The following is a 15,973-nucleotide window of genomic DNA, read 5'->3' as shown; positions in this document are numbered from 1 at the left end:
CTTGGTAGTTAGGAGCACAATCTGCCCTTCCAAAGGACCTGGGTTCAGTTTCCAGCACTCACATAGCAACTTACAACTGCTTGTAACTCTAGTTCCAGGGGGTCCAACACCTTCACACAGATACACATGCAGGCAAAATACCAATGCACAGAAAATAAAAATAAATAAGTCATTTTTTTTAAAAAAAAAGACATTTGCTGATTATGCTGTTCTGGGGTGGTGCACACCTTTTGTCCCGGCACTCAGGACAGAGGCAGGTGGATCTCTGTGAGTTTGAGGCCAACCTGCACTACAGAGCAAGTTCCAGGATAGCCAGAGCTCCACAGAGAACCCTGTCTTAAAAACAAACAAACAAATAAACAAATAAATACGAGACATTAGCTCTTCCCAGGAACAGAAATAGGTAGAGACCCATGTCAACTAGAATATGACTTCTGTCTCTAGCTCCTTTGTTATAAGTGTTCTTTCTGTCTTTGCAATATTCTTGTTGCTCTTTTTTTTGTTTTGTTTTTAAATTTTCCTCCCATTGACTTTAAGCTGGTCTTTACGGGGTGAAGCTTGTAATGTCTTTCTTTTGCTTCTCTGATAACTAGATTTGGATAATACCCACTGCTCTAGAAGTCATACATGTAGGAGTCTAATAAGTAATAAGTCTAATAAGGTAGGTGTTGTCTATTTTACAGACAAGGGTACTGACTGATGTTCAGGAAAGTTAGTTACATTTCCTATGCTCGTGAAAGGTCGTGTGTGGGCAGACTAGTGACCAAGGCTAAGCCCATGGAACTTCTCCTCAGCTGGGCGAGCAGCCTGCATATAGGGCTGGGAGGAAGAATCCATTTTGCCCCTGTATTTGAGAGAAGCCATGTAGAGTAATCTAGAACACAGCCACACTGTCCAGGGTTTTAATTAGTTCACAGCCACATACTGCTAGACAAGTGTGCTGTCTTCTCTCACGGAGCCTGACAGCATAGGGGCCCTCTGTTGGATTGAGCTCCTGTTTCTGTTTGTTCAGGAGTCAGCAAGGCCTCCAGCAAAATTCCATTATAGCTAGTAGCTGGAATGCTGAGGCTGCTAGGGCATCCAGCACGTCTCCATTCCTAAGCCCCTACATTAAGCAAGTGTCAAATCTTGAATGCTTGGAGACAGAGGCAGGGAGATCTCTGAGTTAGAGACCAGCCAGGGCTATACAGTGAGACCCTGTCTCAAACCAAGCCAAACGAAACAAATTTTTGAAGGCAGATCCTCATAGGAGGGAGGAAGGGAGACAGTGCAAAATGGGATTGGAGAAGTACTCTCTCCAGGTATCTGTGTCACAGCGCAGCTGCTGCCTCCATGTTCAGTGGGTTGACTGGTGACAGGGGTGGGTGTTGGTCAGACTGAGTGTGGGCCATCTCAGCACTAATAGGTTGATGTTTTACACTGATGTTTCTGATAAATCTTGAGAGGGGGACGTTCTTTGAAAAAAAAAATTAAGAACGGTGTTTCCCATGTGATAGCGAGAATGACCACATTTGCCTGTCTCTCTTGAGTTTATGAATTTACTCATTTATTTATCACCTACTGTGTTCCAGACTGGGGCTAGGCCTAGGGTTGAGGTTACCTTGCCCTGAGATTGGTCCCAACAGGCCAATAGAGAGGGTACTCTTGAGGTCGGGCTCAGGGTTGACTCTGCTGTGCATCTTTTCTGCATACAGCAGAGTTAGAGCTTCTTGGGCGGAACTGATGTCTGAGCAGGTTAGACCCATGACTGAGAATTGATCCAGCTTCCTAGAGCTGCCTGCACACCAGCTGGCTTTCCTCAGTTCTGTGGCTGCTGTAAAGAATGTTAGTAGATTATAGCCATGTTGCTTTTCTGTCTGCCTCTCCCTAGTGTGGGGAATGAGTGGAAGTACTATTGAAAATGTAATTGCTGTAGATTCAAAGTATCTCCTACATGATGGTCTGACCATTTGTGCTTCACCTGCCCTTCAGTGCCGTCCTCCCGTTTTATCCCATAAGACCATTGACTTTTTGGGGCAAGAGCCCTGGCTGTTGCAGAGGACCCAGTTGTATTCCAAATACACATTTGATAGCTCACAACTGTCTGCAACTTCAGTTTTAGGGGCTCTGATGCCCTCTTCTGACATCTCCACAGGCACCCCTTCCCCCACAGACAAAAGCATGCACACATGGCTCACAGAACACATAAAATAATAAGAGAAATCTAAAATAACCATATCTTTAAAAACGATCATTGCCCTTCTGATACTATAATTTTGAAATAATCTCTGTCAACCTTAAAATACAAGATTGAGCTTGATATATTCAGAAGTGCTGTGTTTGAATTTGGAGGGTTTGTGTTTGCTCTTACTAATTTATTTAATTTTGAGACAGGGTCTTATGTAGGGCAGGCTGGTCTTAAACTCTACGCCACTGAAGATGACCTTGAACTTCTGATTCTTATGTCTTTAGAGCTGTTGTATTGGGAGCATCTCTTTTTCCTTTTCTCTGAAGTGAAGGGATTAGTGACCTTGAATTACAAGGGCTTGGGATTTTGAAGATGGCTTGGAGGTGTGTTTTGCTATTGCAAGTATAGGGCAGGACTTATTTGGACCAATTAATGCTATCTTTGTGGGTCTGGTGAACCCATGTTTCTGTGGCAATTTATTGGTTTTCCAAGGATGCTAACATGGACCCAGGGAAGATAGCTTGCTCATATAAAGCTTCCTACTAGATTTAGCCAGATACTGAAATGTCTCTGTGACATGTCATGCTCTAGACTGTATAACATTGGTTGAGAGCGTAAAATAAGGTTATTATGGTCAGTGACTGGGTCACTCTGGGTGAAGATAGTTAGTTTATTATGAGGTCCGAGGGGAAGTGGGTTCTGGAGTAAACTCTGGTGAGGAGAGCTGTTTTACTTGAGGGATAGTATTTTGAGCTACTACAGTAAGAAATGATTTCCTGATTGTTCGGCAGGCAGATTACTTCAGCAGTGCTAAAGCACAGCTGAGATTGCAAGGGATGAAATGCCGCAGAGTCCCATGCGACTTCGGGATTCTCAGATGACTTGCAGTTCTTTGGATTGGTGCCAACCAGGAGGAGCCTTTCACTCTCCTGGTGCCTCAGCTGAAACCGGAGATAGTTGAGTCTATTTTAAGTGCATTTGAAACTTGTCAGTTTGTGACCTTTATTAGCTACAGCTTCTTGGTGTGTGCTGAGCCCACTGTGTGCTTCCTGACTCCTAAGATATTAGTATTTGTTGATAGGATGTAAGTGTAGTGCTTGGTTTTAGGGGTATGGTGCATGGCATCTTAACTCACTTTCAGCATTCCAGGTTGTCTTGAAATTGTTTCGTACTGATCCATGATAAAATTGAAAATCTGGTGTGATTTCCTGTGAGATGGATTAGTGCTGGCCCAGTTTACAAATCTGAAGTGGCTAGGTTGGGTTTGAGGTTTAGATTATGGGGATGTGGACTAGGGTGTCATCTGTAGTCAGATTAAAACGGGTTTATCATACAAAGTAACATTAGAAGTTTACTGTGTAGACCAAGCTAGCCTCAAACTTAGGTATCTGCTGCCTCTGCCTCCGTAGTGCCGGGATGAAAGGCACTGTCACTGTGCCCGGCTTTAGCAGAAAATTTAAAAAACAGAGAAGTAAAAAATACACGTGTGTGTCTTCTCACTTGATCTCATAAGACCTCCACCCCTGTGATGTTAGACTTTGGTTCGGAAACATTTCCTGTCAACCTTAGAAGATTAAGATTCGGAAGGGTTTTGGTTTTTGGTTTTGGACAGGGTCAGCTTCTGCTTTAGCCTTTAGTGCTGGATTCATGTGTGCGTTATCACGCCTGGGGGTTTTGTAGAATATGGCCACTGAACTTTCCTGGGCTCTTGTGTTTTATTAATGTACTTGTTTCCGGGTTGCGTATCCTGTCAGTACACAAGTGAGCTAATCATATGCTTAGCTGTTGAGCTGAGCTACCGGGTCTGTATGGATTTGAATTGTATTAGACTTAAACTCTGTTAGTTTTTGGAAAATACAGTCAGATTGTCTGTCTATAGTTTTAGATTTTTTCTTCTTCTTTTTGGTTTTTTGAGACAGGGTTTCTCTATGTAGCCCTGGCTGTCCTGAAATTCACTCTGTAGATCAGACTGGCCTCAAACTCATAGAGATCATAACTTGGTTTCAGGAAGTGTTTCTGTGATGAGTGAGTCATGAGAGGAGGGATTTAGTGGGTTAGGGAGCAGGGCTGAGGTGGGGACAAAGAGAAGATAGAAATGACAGTAAAACTAGGTAGAGATAGAAAATTAACCAGCAGTCTAAATTCTTGAGGATGGGCAGGAATCCTGTGAGGAAGGGTGAGGCGCCCTTTGTCTTTGTACTAGGCTTTGCAGGACCCTGGAAGATAAGTGATAAGAAACCTGAGGACTGGCCAGATTATCATCGCTTGCTGCCAAATCCGACCTCCTGAGTTTGGGACCAGGAACCCATGGGTTCCTGATTTCCACAAGCTGTCTTTTCATCTTCTTTGTCCTGTGCAAATGCATGTACATATACACACAGTAAATAATTGTTAAGAATAGAAAATAAATTTGCTAGCTGAGTATGGGAGATGGACACGGGAGGATTGGAAGTTGAAAGTGATCCGTGGCTACAGCCTGTCTGGGCGACACAAGACATTGTCTTGGAAAAACATCGTCACTGCCACCAACAGAAAGCAAACAACTTGATGCAAAGATGGTGTAAAGAGAAAAGGGTCTGGATATGCAGAGGAAATGAATTAAGAGTAGGGACTCTTAATTATCCAGTATGAAACAAGCACAGCAGAAAGTGGGTCCTAAGGGTCCCTCACCCAAGTGCTGGGAGCACCTGATTCTGGTAGTGGAATGCTTGAGAAAATGGATCTAGATTCTGAGGGGCTCTGAATGAGTCTGAAGAAGTTAGGAGCAGGAGTTAGAGGTAGTTGGAAGCCCACTGACTGCCAGGGACAGAGCTTGGGTTTCCTGGAAGAGCAAGAAACAAGTGCTTTTAACTGCAGAGTCATCTCTCCAGCCCCCTTGAGTCTTTAGTTTAGTTTTGTTTTTTTTTAATTTATTTATTATGTATATAGTGTTCTGGGCACCAGATCTCAATATAGATGGGTGTGAGCCATCGTGTGGTTGCTGGGAATTGAACTCAGGACCTCCGAAACAACAATCAGTTCTCCTAACCTCTGAGTCATCTCTCCAGCCTGAGTTTTTAGTTTTTATCCCCATTCTGAATGTAAGGCTTCCGTCAAATACAAGGACTTGACAAAGTCTCCCATTCAGCCTTTTCACGTTTAATGTTGTATGTACAACATACATAAGGAAGCAGAGGCAGAGGCAGGTGAGTGTCATGAGTTCAAGGCCAGGCTGCTCTACGCAGAGCTGAACATCAGTCAGTGCTGCATGGTAGATGCTTCCTCAGAAAAGAAAGGGAGGGATTTAATAACCCCATGAGTTTAATAAAACATGGGCTTTGTTAATTTTAGCCAGAAAATTTCCCCACAAAAACAAAACCTTTTCCATGACTTGAATTCTAAATATTAGAGCAGTAAGGTTATATCTACTTTTTAGTAAGTCTCACTAATAAATATGCAGAAGTGGATCTTCATTAGCCTCTGCAGAATTTTAATGCCATCAAGTATCTAGCGACTAAAATTTTTGAATTCTTGAGGCTTAATTGAGACATCCAGTACTCTCAATATTAAAACTATCAATCTTTCAGAAGTAGAATTTGGAAACAGTTCAACTTCCTGAGGTAACTTCCGTTCTGAAGCTGATGTGAGCTCTTGACCTTAGTATAGACCCTTGATGTTGTGGTGAGTGTCGAGTGTGCTTGCATCTTAGGCAACATGAAAAACCGAGTGTTGGTGTGGACAACCAGTGATTCCGTTCTTGACTTAAAAAAAATTACGAAGGGGGTCTTGAGAGGTAGCTCAGTGGTTAAGAGGGTCCTCAAGTTGTGCAGCTCATGGCTGCCTATAATTCCAGCTCCAGTGGATCCTACACCCTCTTCTGGCCTCTGAGCACCCCCACACACGTGCCTTGTATACACACACATCCAAGTAAAAAGAAAATATATTTTTAAAAAAATCCAGATATCTAAGTGTACTTTAGCTCAGTATTTAGAAAATTTAAAGATATGTGTTTGAATAAATTTAACAGCAGCAAGTAAACACCAGACATGGTGGTGCACACCTTTAAATCCCAGCACTCAGAGGCGGTGGGTCTCTGTGTGTGAGGCTATACAGAGAAATCCTGTCTTGAAAAAAACGAAACAAAAAAAGTGAAGAATAGAGTTTGAAGAGTCTTTCCATGAGCTGTTTGTTTTTCTTTTTAATTTATTCTTTGTTTTTTTTTTTTTTTTTTTTTTTTAGTCTGTGTACAATGTTTGTGCCTGGTGCCCATAGAGGGCAGAAGAGGGTGTCAGGTCCCCTGGTCCTGGAGTTAGCATGGTTGTGAGCCACCCTGTGGTTGCTGGGACTTGAACCCAGGTCCTCTGCAAGAGCAGCAGTGCTCTCAGCCACTGAGTATCTCGCCAGCTTTTCATTTTTTTTTTAAGTTGGAAGGGAATTTTGGGGTTTTTGGATTTAGCTTTCAGCCCCCATCTTCCCTTTGCTTTTAAGAGACTTAGCAAGGAAAGGGTCACTTGCCTAAGCATTTCTTTCATGTAAACTCATAGTAATTTGAGAGCTTGTACAACACTGACAGTTATCTAATTGGGTAGCCCCCTTTTCTGTTGCTCTCGTGATTTGAATGGCAAGTCATATGGTTACCCCACCTAGTATCTGTTTTAGAACTGGAAGGCTTCATGTTATTTTTAGGTGTATTGCTGAAATGCTTTGTGAGGTAGCCCTTTGTTCAGTAATTTGTATTTTATTTATTTTTTTTCAAGTTGTGAAGGTCTGTGACATTAACATGTAAACTTAAATAGGAGCAAATTCTTGTCAACACCCCCGTTTAAGAAGAGCTACTGAACTAGCTTTATTTATTTATTTTATTTGTTTATTTTGTGGCCTCTGGAAGACAGCCTTGGGGTGTTGACTTTCAGCTGGTTTGAGACAGGAACTTCGTTTGTGACTGTGAACATCAGGCTGGCTGGCCCATGAATGATGTAGGATTCTCCTGTCTCTGCCCTTTCCCCGTAGGAGCACTGGGGCCATTGTGTGGGTTCTGAGGATTTGAACTCACGTTCTCATATTTACTTGACAAATGCTTTTCCTGCTGAGCTATCTGTCTAGCTAGAAACTAGCTTTTAAATTGCTGGAAAGTTGTTGAAGGAGATCCTGTACCTACTTTGTTATTAACATCTCTTACAACCTTCGCATGCTTAATAAGAGGAAGAAATTAGCCAGGTGGTAGTGCACACCTTTAATTCCAGCACTTGGGAGGCAGAAGCAGGTAGAGTATGAGACCAGCCTGGTCTACAGAGTGAGTTCCAGGACAGCCAAGACCATATAGAGAGACCCTGTGTTTTCTCTGGAAGAAATAAAAATTAAAAGATAAAATTTAAAAAAAGGAGAGAGTGAAACACTCACGCAGTACTACCTAGTAAGCTACAGACCTTACCTGCTTTTTTTTTTTTTTTTTTTACCTGATTTGTTGTTAATGTTTTCTTTTCCAGAATCATCCTCCTCGTTTTGATTTTTCTCTGTCCTCCTCCCTCTCTTCTCTGTTGCTGGGATCAAACCCAGTGCCTTACAGTTGTTTGCCATTGAGCTATTTTAATCTTGTTTAAAAAAATTCCCCCATTTTAATAGCATGTTAGTTATATATAATGAATTTCTTTTTTTGACCATTTTTATTTTAATTTATTTTTTTAAAAAAACTTATCTTTTCTTATTTTACATGCCAAATCCATTTCCTACTCCTTCTTCTCCTGCTGCTCCCTCCACCTTCCCCTCCCCTTCCCTCCTTGTCCCACCCCTATTCACTCCTCAGAGAGGGTATGGCTTCTCATAGGGACTCAACAAAAAGTCTAGCACATTGCTTTGAGGCAGGACCAAGACTCTTCCCCACTATATATAGGCTGAGCAAGGTATCCCTCCAGAGAAAATGGGTTCCAGAAAGGCAGAACAAGCAGTAGGGATAAATCCTGATCTTACTGCCAGTGGCTCTACATTCTGCCCCAACCATACAACTGTCACCCACATTCAGAGTACCTAGCTTGGTCCTATGTTCGTTTCCTCGCTGTTGGGCCAGAGTTGGAAGGCTTCAGTTAGCCCAGGTAGACTGTTTCCGTGGGTGTCCCCATCATGGTCTTCACCTCTTTGCTCATTTTCTCACTCCTCCCTCTCTTCCACTGACTTTGGGAGCTCAGCCCAGTGTTCCGTTGTGGTTCTCTGCATCTGCTTCCATCAGTTGCTGGATGATAACATTTGAGATAGTCATCAATCTAATTATAGGGGAAGGGCAGTTCAGGCATCCTCTCCACTATTGCTTAGGGTCTTAGCTGGGGTCATATAATAGATTTATTTATGCCTTTTTCATACATGTATATAACGTGCTTTGGTTTTTTTTTTTACCTTCCTCCAAGCTCCTTTTTGTCCCCTTCCTACTCTGAATCTAGTCCTCCTCTACTTTTATGTCTTTTTATTTACATTTATTTATTGTGGGTGTACATGTATGTGGGTGCATGAGTGCTGTAATACATGTGGGGGTCAGGACAATTTGCAGGGGTTGTTTGTCCTTCGAGGATGTACCTGCTGAGGTTCTCATATCTAATTTTTTGGTGAACTGAAGTTTCATTATAATTGTTTAAAGATTCATTTTAAAATTAGTGTGTGTGTGTGTGTGTGTGTGTGTACTCAAGTATAGGCAGATGCTAGAATAGGGAGCAAGGAGTTACAGGTGGACAGACATCTGGGCTGCCTGACATGATGCTGGGCACTGAACTGTGTCCTCTGGGAGACCAGTACGTGTTCATAAGCTGGGCCATGTCTGCACGTTCTTGTTAGAGTTGTTTACAGGAGCCTTAGTGGGAGCCTGTTTCTAGCAGCATCTGCTACTTACTGGTGACTTCATCCCTGAAGGTACCCCCCTACTTTCCCCCTCCCCAGCTATTACCTTCTGAAAAATCTTCTGGGAGAGTTGCTGTCCGGTGATCCTTTTCCACTTTTTTTGTTGTTCTTACTATTTTTTTATTCTTTCGAGACAGGGTTTCTCTAGACAGGGTTTCTCTATGTAGCCCTGACTGTTCTGGAACTAGCTCTGTAGACCAAGGTGGCCTTGAACTCAGAGACTGACCTGCCTCTGTCTACTAAGTGCTAGGAATAGAGGCACCACCACCATCTGGCTTGTATTAATTTTTGAGACAAAAATCTCTAGCTTCAAGCTTGCCATAGCCGAGGATGATCTGATCCCCCTGCCTGCCTGTATCTCCAGAGTGGTGGGACTGCTGGCGTGAGCCATGCCTGGTTCATTAAAATTAATTTGAGATGGTCTTGCTATGTGCGTCAGGCTGGCCTTGAACTTATAATCTCTTTGCCTTAGGCTGTGATATGCATCAAACCCAGCATTTTAAAAATAAGGCCTCACATAGCTTGGTCAGGCTGAGATTAATTTTTGCTAATGTCTTGGACTTGTGTTCTTCCTGCCTCAGCCTCCCAGGTAGCTATAATTTGCAGGCCAGCACCACCAGCCTAGTCCTTTATTTTTCTTTAATTTCCTCTTCTGTATTTACTTAGTGGTCTTAGCTTTCATAATGTCGGTACTCTTTACATTTTCATATTTTTGCTGTTTTTGAGACAGGGTTTCTCTGTGTAGCCTTGGCTGTCCTGGAACTCACTCAGTGTACTAGGGTGGCCTCAAACTCAGAGATCCACCTGCCCCTGCCTCTCAGTGCCGTGATTAAAAGTGTGAGCCACCACTGCCCGGCTACATTTTCATTTTTGTTGAGGTGCTGGGTTTTGGGCTCTGGGCATCACATGCTAATCATCTGTGCTACCTCTGCCCTGTATCTGTATTCCTGTCCTTGACTCAGAACGTTAGTGATGAGTTACTGTAGAGAATGCCCCTCGCTTTCTTAGTATTTTCTCATGAGAGCAGTACAGTGTATCCCTCTGCAGTGTGGGGACGTTTAGTAGATTGAGAGATGTGTGCGAAGCTGGCTTCTGCAGAGGGCCTTCCTGCCAATCCCTGGTCCCTCCTTCACACACATTGGTGATGCTTGACTGTGACTCTCTCCTCTGCCTTTTCCTTCTCTATTGGTTTGGTTGTTCAGTCTTCCAGGAAGCTTGCTCTCATATTTAGCTATTTGTTCATATCATGGATTCAAGTACTTTCTTCTGAGGGAAAACCCGCAGTTACTATTATTGTTTGCTGCTCAGATTGTGCCAGCTTGGCCGGGAGGCGTTCCTGCAGGTCTGTGCAGGTCTTTCCTGCCAGTCACCCTCTTGAGAAAGTGTTTCTTTTACTTTCTGGCACTAAAAAGTGTTTTAGTTTTAGACTCATCTAGTATTTCCCCTGAACAGGCCGTATATGCCTCCCACGCCCCTACAACCCTGCCTCTCTTTACTGGAGGCTGGTGCTGGAGACAAAGTGTGGGTTCTGGGTGGCGGCACCACCCTACCGTATTCACTCATTTAGTTTTCGGTGGTGCTATGGTCTAGACACACAGAGAGCTGGGAACGGTAAGTATGTACTAAGGCACGCACATACACACACAGGTGTACACGCTGTGTTTCAGTCTCTTAAGTATAGAAAACTATATCTTTGAGTTTGTACTCAGAACTCCAGTTCTTTTTTAAGTTGTTGTTTGGGACAACTTCAGTTATGTAGTCTGTGTTTCTCCTTCAGTCTTCATTGTGCCAGAATCATAGGTTGTACCATAGTGCAAAAACTCCTGATCGTTTATCTTTTTGAGACAGTGTCTTAATGTGTAGCCTAGGCTGGTCTGGAGTTCACAGATGTGACCCTCAAACATCCTACCTTTACTTGAATTCTTAGCCTAGGAGTTCTAAGAGAGCATAAGATAGCTTGTTTGTTGATTAGCATCTTCCTTGGGCAGCAAAGGAACTGTGTTGTTGATAGTTCTTATGGCTTGACAGAGACACATCAATTTATTGGGTAGCCAATTTGCTGTTAAATACTTTGAGGGAAAATCAGTGTTTTCTTTCTTTTCTTTTTTACATTGTGTGTGTGTGTGTGTGTGTGTGTGTGTGTGTGTGTGTGTGTGTAGCAGTGAGGGCTTATATGCCTCTGTGCGTGTGTGAAGTCAAGTCAGCCTGGGAGAGTCGGTTCCAGGATGGAACTTAGGCTCTGTGACAAGCACCTTCGTTTGCTGAGTCTTTTCACTGGTCCTCTCATTTATTTATTTAGCTTTTTGGAGACAAGGTGTTGCTTTACAGCCCTGGCTGTCTTAAAACTATGTAGACCAGGTGCCCAAGAACTCACAGAGATCACCTGCCTCTGCCTCCTGAGTGCTGGGCTTAAAGGTGTGCACCTTCCGGCCATCAAGTGCTCTTAAGCTGAGCCATGCCTGCCTGCTCATTCTTGATAGAGTTTACAGGAGCCTTAGCGGGTTGGTGCAAGTTTATGTATAGGAGCATCTACAACTTACCATATATGTTTGTGTGTGTGTGTGTATGCATGTAGAGGCCAAAGGTCATCATTGTGTGTCTTCCTCAGTCACTTCCCACCTTAGCTCCTGAAACAAGTCTTATCACTGAAGCTGCTCTCACTGATTAGCTGGACTGACAGGCCAGTAAACTCTTGGCTGGGGGTAACAGATGTGTAATGTCAGACCTGGTTTTTATTACGTCAATGCCTGGGTGAACTTGGGTCCTCATCTCTGTAGTGAAGGTGCTTTACCATGTAGGCCATCTCCCCAACACTGTAGTATGCTTTTGGAGTTCATCGGGTTGGTTAATTTTCCTCATAGGTGATTCTCGACCCATCATGTTTAAAGCAGAGAACTGTACTTTGGGGAAAACTACCCAAATGACTTTTTTTAACTCTCCTGATTTGCAAATTTAAAAATAATACTTAAGGCTGGCACTGTAGCTTATATGCTGGAATGCTTGCCTAGGATGACAAGGCCTGAATCTGAACCCCTAGCACAATGTAAATTGGTTGTGGCAGTGTATTCCTGGGAAAGACAGGTAGGAGCATCAGGAGTTCAGGAGCATCCTTGGCTATAGAAGGAGTTAGAGACCATACTGGATTAAAATCTTCCTTCAATGCCTGGTGGTGGTAGCACCCATCTTCAATCCCAGCACTCAGGAGGCAGAGGCAAGCATAGTTATGTGAATTATAGGCTAACATGGTATATATATATAAAGTGAGTTCCAGGACAGCCTAGTCTACACAGAGATACCCTGTCTCAAAAAACTTCAAAACAAAACAAAACCAAAAAACAATAAAACTTGAAGTATGAAATGGTTTATATTTTATTTTCTTCCTCTACATAAGTAAATGAATATTTGGATTTTTAAAATCCTTTGGTCCCAAAGGCATTTCTCTCTTTTTTTGGGGGGGGGGGGTGGTTTCGAGACAGGGTTTCCCTGTAGTTTCTAGAGCCTGTCCTGGAACTAGCTCTTGTAGACCAGGCTGGCCTCGAACTCAGAGATCCGCCTGCATCTGCCTCCCGAGTGCGGGGATTAAAGGCGTGCGCCACCACCGCCCGGCAGCATTTCTCTCTTCTTTCCCCTTGTACTGGGCTATTGTCTAGCATCCCATGTGAAATCCTGTAGGGAACTTAGCTCATGTGTGCTGAGAAAGCACCACGCACTGAGCTGCGTCTCCAGCCTGAAAGCTGCTTTTGTTTTGTTTTATTTTGAGGTGAAGTTTTAGTCTGCAGCCCAGATTGGCCTGGAGTGCAGTATGTATGTAGCTAGGCTGGCTCATGCAGGACAGCTATTTGCTTAGCTTTCTAAGTGCATTTTCACAGTGGAAGTCATTTGAAAAACAGACTCTTTTCCCCAAGAGAATTAAATTGTTTATTGACTGTACATGGTACTGGAAAAATATGTAATTTGTGTGTCATCCTTGTGCAGGGACCATGCTGCTCTGTATAGGTCCAGTTTTAGCATGTGGTGCTGAAGTGAGCACTTTTCTTTGAGATTTCATTGTACATTGAACTTGGTAAGGTAATCCTGTCTGACCTTGGACAGGTAGGTAGCTCTGCCTGTCCTCATGCACTGATTCCATGTTCTCTTGGGTGCTGGGATTATAGGCACAGCACTGTCAGGCTGTCTTCAGAGTCTCTTTCTCCAGGAATACATTCATTTTGTAAAATAATTCATTTTGTAAAAAAACAGCTTCAGAAGACCTGGTATTGATGTGAGGAGGATACACTGGAAGCTCCTGGTGTGTCTTGAGAGCTGTGGCCTACGTTGTTTGAGTTTTGGGTTCAGCTGTTATCTGAAGTAGCCCTTCTTCAGTGAAGTCATCTTTATTCAGGCTGCTTAAAAGTACTTCAGAGAGAGCTAGCGAAAAAAGCTTTTCTTCCATAGCTGTGGATGGCCTGTGTGTCTGTGTCTGTGTGGGTCTCTGCATGTCAGTGCAGGTGTCCACAGAGTATTGTATCTCCAGGAACTGGAGTTACAGATAGTTGTGAGCCCCCAATGCTGCTGCTGGGAACTGAACTCAGGTCTTCTGCAAAAGCAGCAAGCTCTTACCTGCTGAGCCATCCCCGTTCCCCAGAGCTCCTTTGAAAGTGAAAGCTGTGACAGTGGAAGCTTCCCCACTGTCATCTTTCCAGCAACAGTGTTGGTCTGCACCTGTGGCAGCCATGTGCACGGCACAGTGTGCTGAGGGTTTGTTTTAGCCCTTTCCACTCTGGACATAGGCCTGCCTGTGGACAGACATTTTACTTTAAGAATGACCACAGAAAAGGGAGAGGAGACAGATAAGTTTGTTACTTAGTTCCATATTAATTTATTGTTCTTTTAATTTTTCTATGGCTTTCATTTTTGTAATAACTTCTCCTTTGTGCAACTAATTAGGCAAACAATAGTAATAGGTTTTTTAAATTACGGTTTATTTATTGTGCTTGTATGTGCACATTTATGTGGAGGGTTCTTCTACCAGGTAGATCCTAGGGAAAGATTGAACTTAGTTTGACTGGCTGAACCATCTTGATAGCCATATAATGTTAATAGTTTTGAACTTTAAAAATATTTTAGCTGGGTGGTGTTGGCACACATTTTTAATCCCAGCACTTTGGAGGCAGAGGCAAGAGGATTTCTGAGTTCAAGGCCAGTTGCAGAGTGAGTTCCAGGACAGCGTGGGCTACACAGAGAGACCATGTCTCAAAAGCAAAACAAAATAAAAAATAAATAAAATTAAAAAAAAATCTGTGTCTGGAAAGATGGCTCAGCTGCTAAAAGCATGGGCTGCTCTTTCAGAGGACCAGGATTTGATTCCTAGCACCCGTATAGTTGCTCACAGCATCTGTTACTCCAGTCTCAGTCCCAGGATATCTGATGCCCTCTTCTGACCTTCCAGGTTCACAGACATACATGCAGGCAAAACGTCTATTTACATGATGATGATAAGTAATAAGCTGAAGTTAGTAGACATTGGTGACTCCTGTGACTCCATCCTCACCTTTATTGTAGGCATCTGTCTGGCGTGCTTGGCTCCTACAGCAGTTGTTTGGGCACTAGGGATTGTCTTAGCAGTGCTTGATGCTTAGTTGGCACACAGTCCTTTTTTACTCAAAGAGCAAAAGAGGCAAAGGTGGATTCCATGGGTACTTACTGTTGAAGGAGGTACGAAAGAAAGCCCTGCTTCCTAGATATCACGTGGACAGTTGAGAAAGCTGAGGTATTCTCCCAGTGGAGTTGGCAGAGCTGAGCCTTGCAAATCGTTGACAACTAGAGGACAGAAAGGGGGATTTTAGTTATCAGAAGACCATCCACAGTTGAGTGACATGTTACAAGCCTTTAGAGTCTTGCTCAGCAGTTAGAAAGTGGTCCATGGGGACTGGAGAGATGGCTCAGAAGGTAAGAGCACTGGCTGCTCTTCCAGAGGTCCCGAGTTCAATTCCCAGCAACCACATGGTGGCTTACAACCATCTGTAATGAGACCTGGTGCCTTCCTTGCCAGAACTACATTGTATGCTTAATAAATAAATAAATCTTAAAAAAAATAAGTCACCCATGGTGAATTTGCTGTGGTCAGAAGACCTACTAGTGGAAAAAATTGAAGCTTTCATGTGTGGGGCAGTTTAGGAGGCCCTTTGACTATCTTGTTGTGCAATCTGTGCTTTTCTCCCACAATAGTTGTAAAGTTTTTTTGGTTTGTTTAGATTTTATTTTATGTGTGAGTGGTTTGTCTCCACGTATGTACCTTATGCATTCCTAATGCCTGCAGAGGTTGGAAGAGGGCATAGGATCCCCTGGACCTTGGATTTAAGGATGGGTTGTAAGCCACTATGTGGAATAGAACCTGGTCCTCTGCAAGAACATCCAGTGTTCTTTGCTGCTGAGCCATTTCTCCTGCCCTCTACTCCTAGCTTTTGAGACTGGTGTCATTGAACGAATAAAGGAAGATGTAGAATTTAATTGTATTCATTAGTTTAGGATATATTGGGCTTGAAGTGAGTGGAAGGCACGTTCAGTAAGTGGAGATACCTTAAGGGGTTTGCAATGAGAAGAAACCGTGTGAGCAGAAAGGGTTGGAAAAAAGTCTGTGATGATTTCAGTACAGTGGAAGGACCAAGAGAGGCGAAGGTCCTGAGAGTCTGTGCTGTGGCTGGTGATCTGATGAGAAAGCTGCTGTGAGTCGGGACAGCTGTGAAGCCTTCCCGCTGAGCTTCCTTATGATAAAAGATCATTAAATGCTAATGTGGAATGATGTGCAATTGATGGACAGTGTTAAGTTTTGTGTCCTGGCAGCTAGGATCCTGCATACTAAATGTGCACTCTCATCCCAAGCTGTACCCTTGTCCCTCACTCTTATTTATCAGGCTTTATATTTTATTTTCTTGAGACAGGTCTCACTATATAACACTGGCTGGC

At 43.2% G+C, this 15,973-nt stretch overlaps 1 protein-coding gene and 1 pseudogene across 1 annotated transcript in view; one reads left to right on the top strand and one right to left on the bottom strand.

Annotated features, from left to right (window-relative positions):
* The window catches only part of Eif4g3 (eukaryotic translation initiation factor 4 gamma 3), a 239,637-nt gene that overhangs the window by 4,113 nt on the left and 219,551 nt on the right, over window positions 1–15,973 (top strand).
* Window positions 12,970–13,058, bottom strand: LOC119818091 (annotated as a pseudogene).

The sequence above is a fragment of the Arvicola amphibius genome, chromosome 6 (genome assembly GCF_903992535.2).
Source record: "Arvicola amphibius chromosome 6, mArvAmp1.2, whole genome shotgun sequence".
Classification (NCBI taxonomy): Eukaryota; Metazoa; Chordata; class Mammalia; order Rodentia; family Cricetidae; genus Arvicola; species Arvicola amphibius.
The sequence above is the reverse complement of the archived record's forward strand: the minus strand, read 5'-3'. Positions and strand labels throughout refer to the sequence as shown.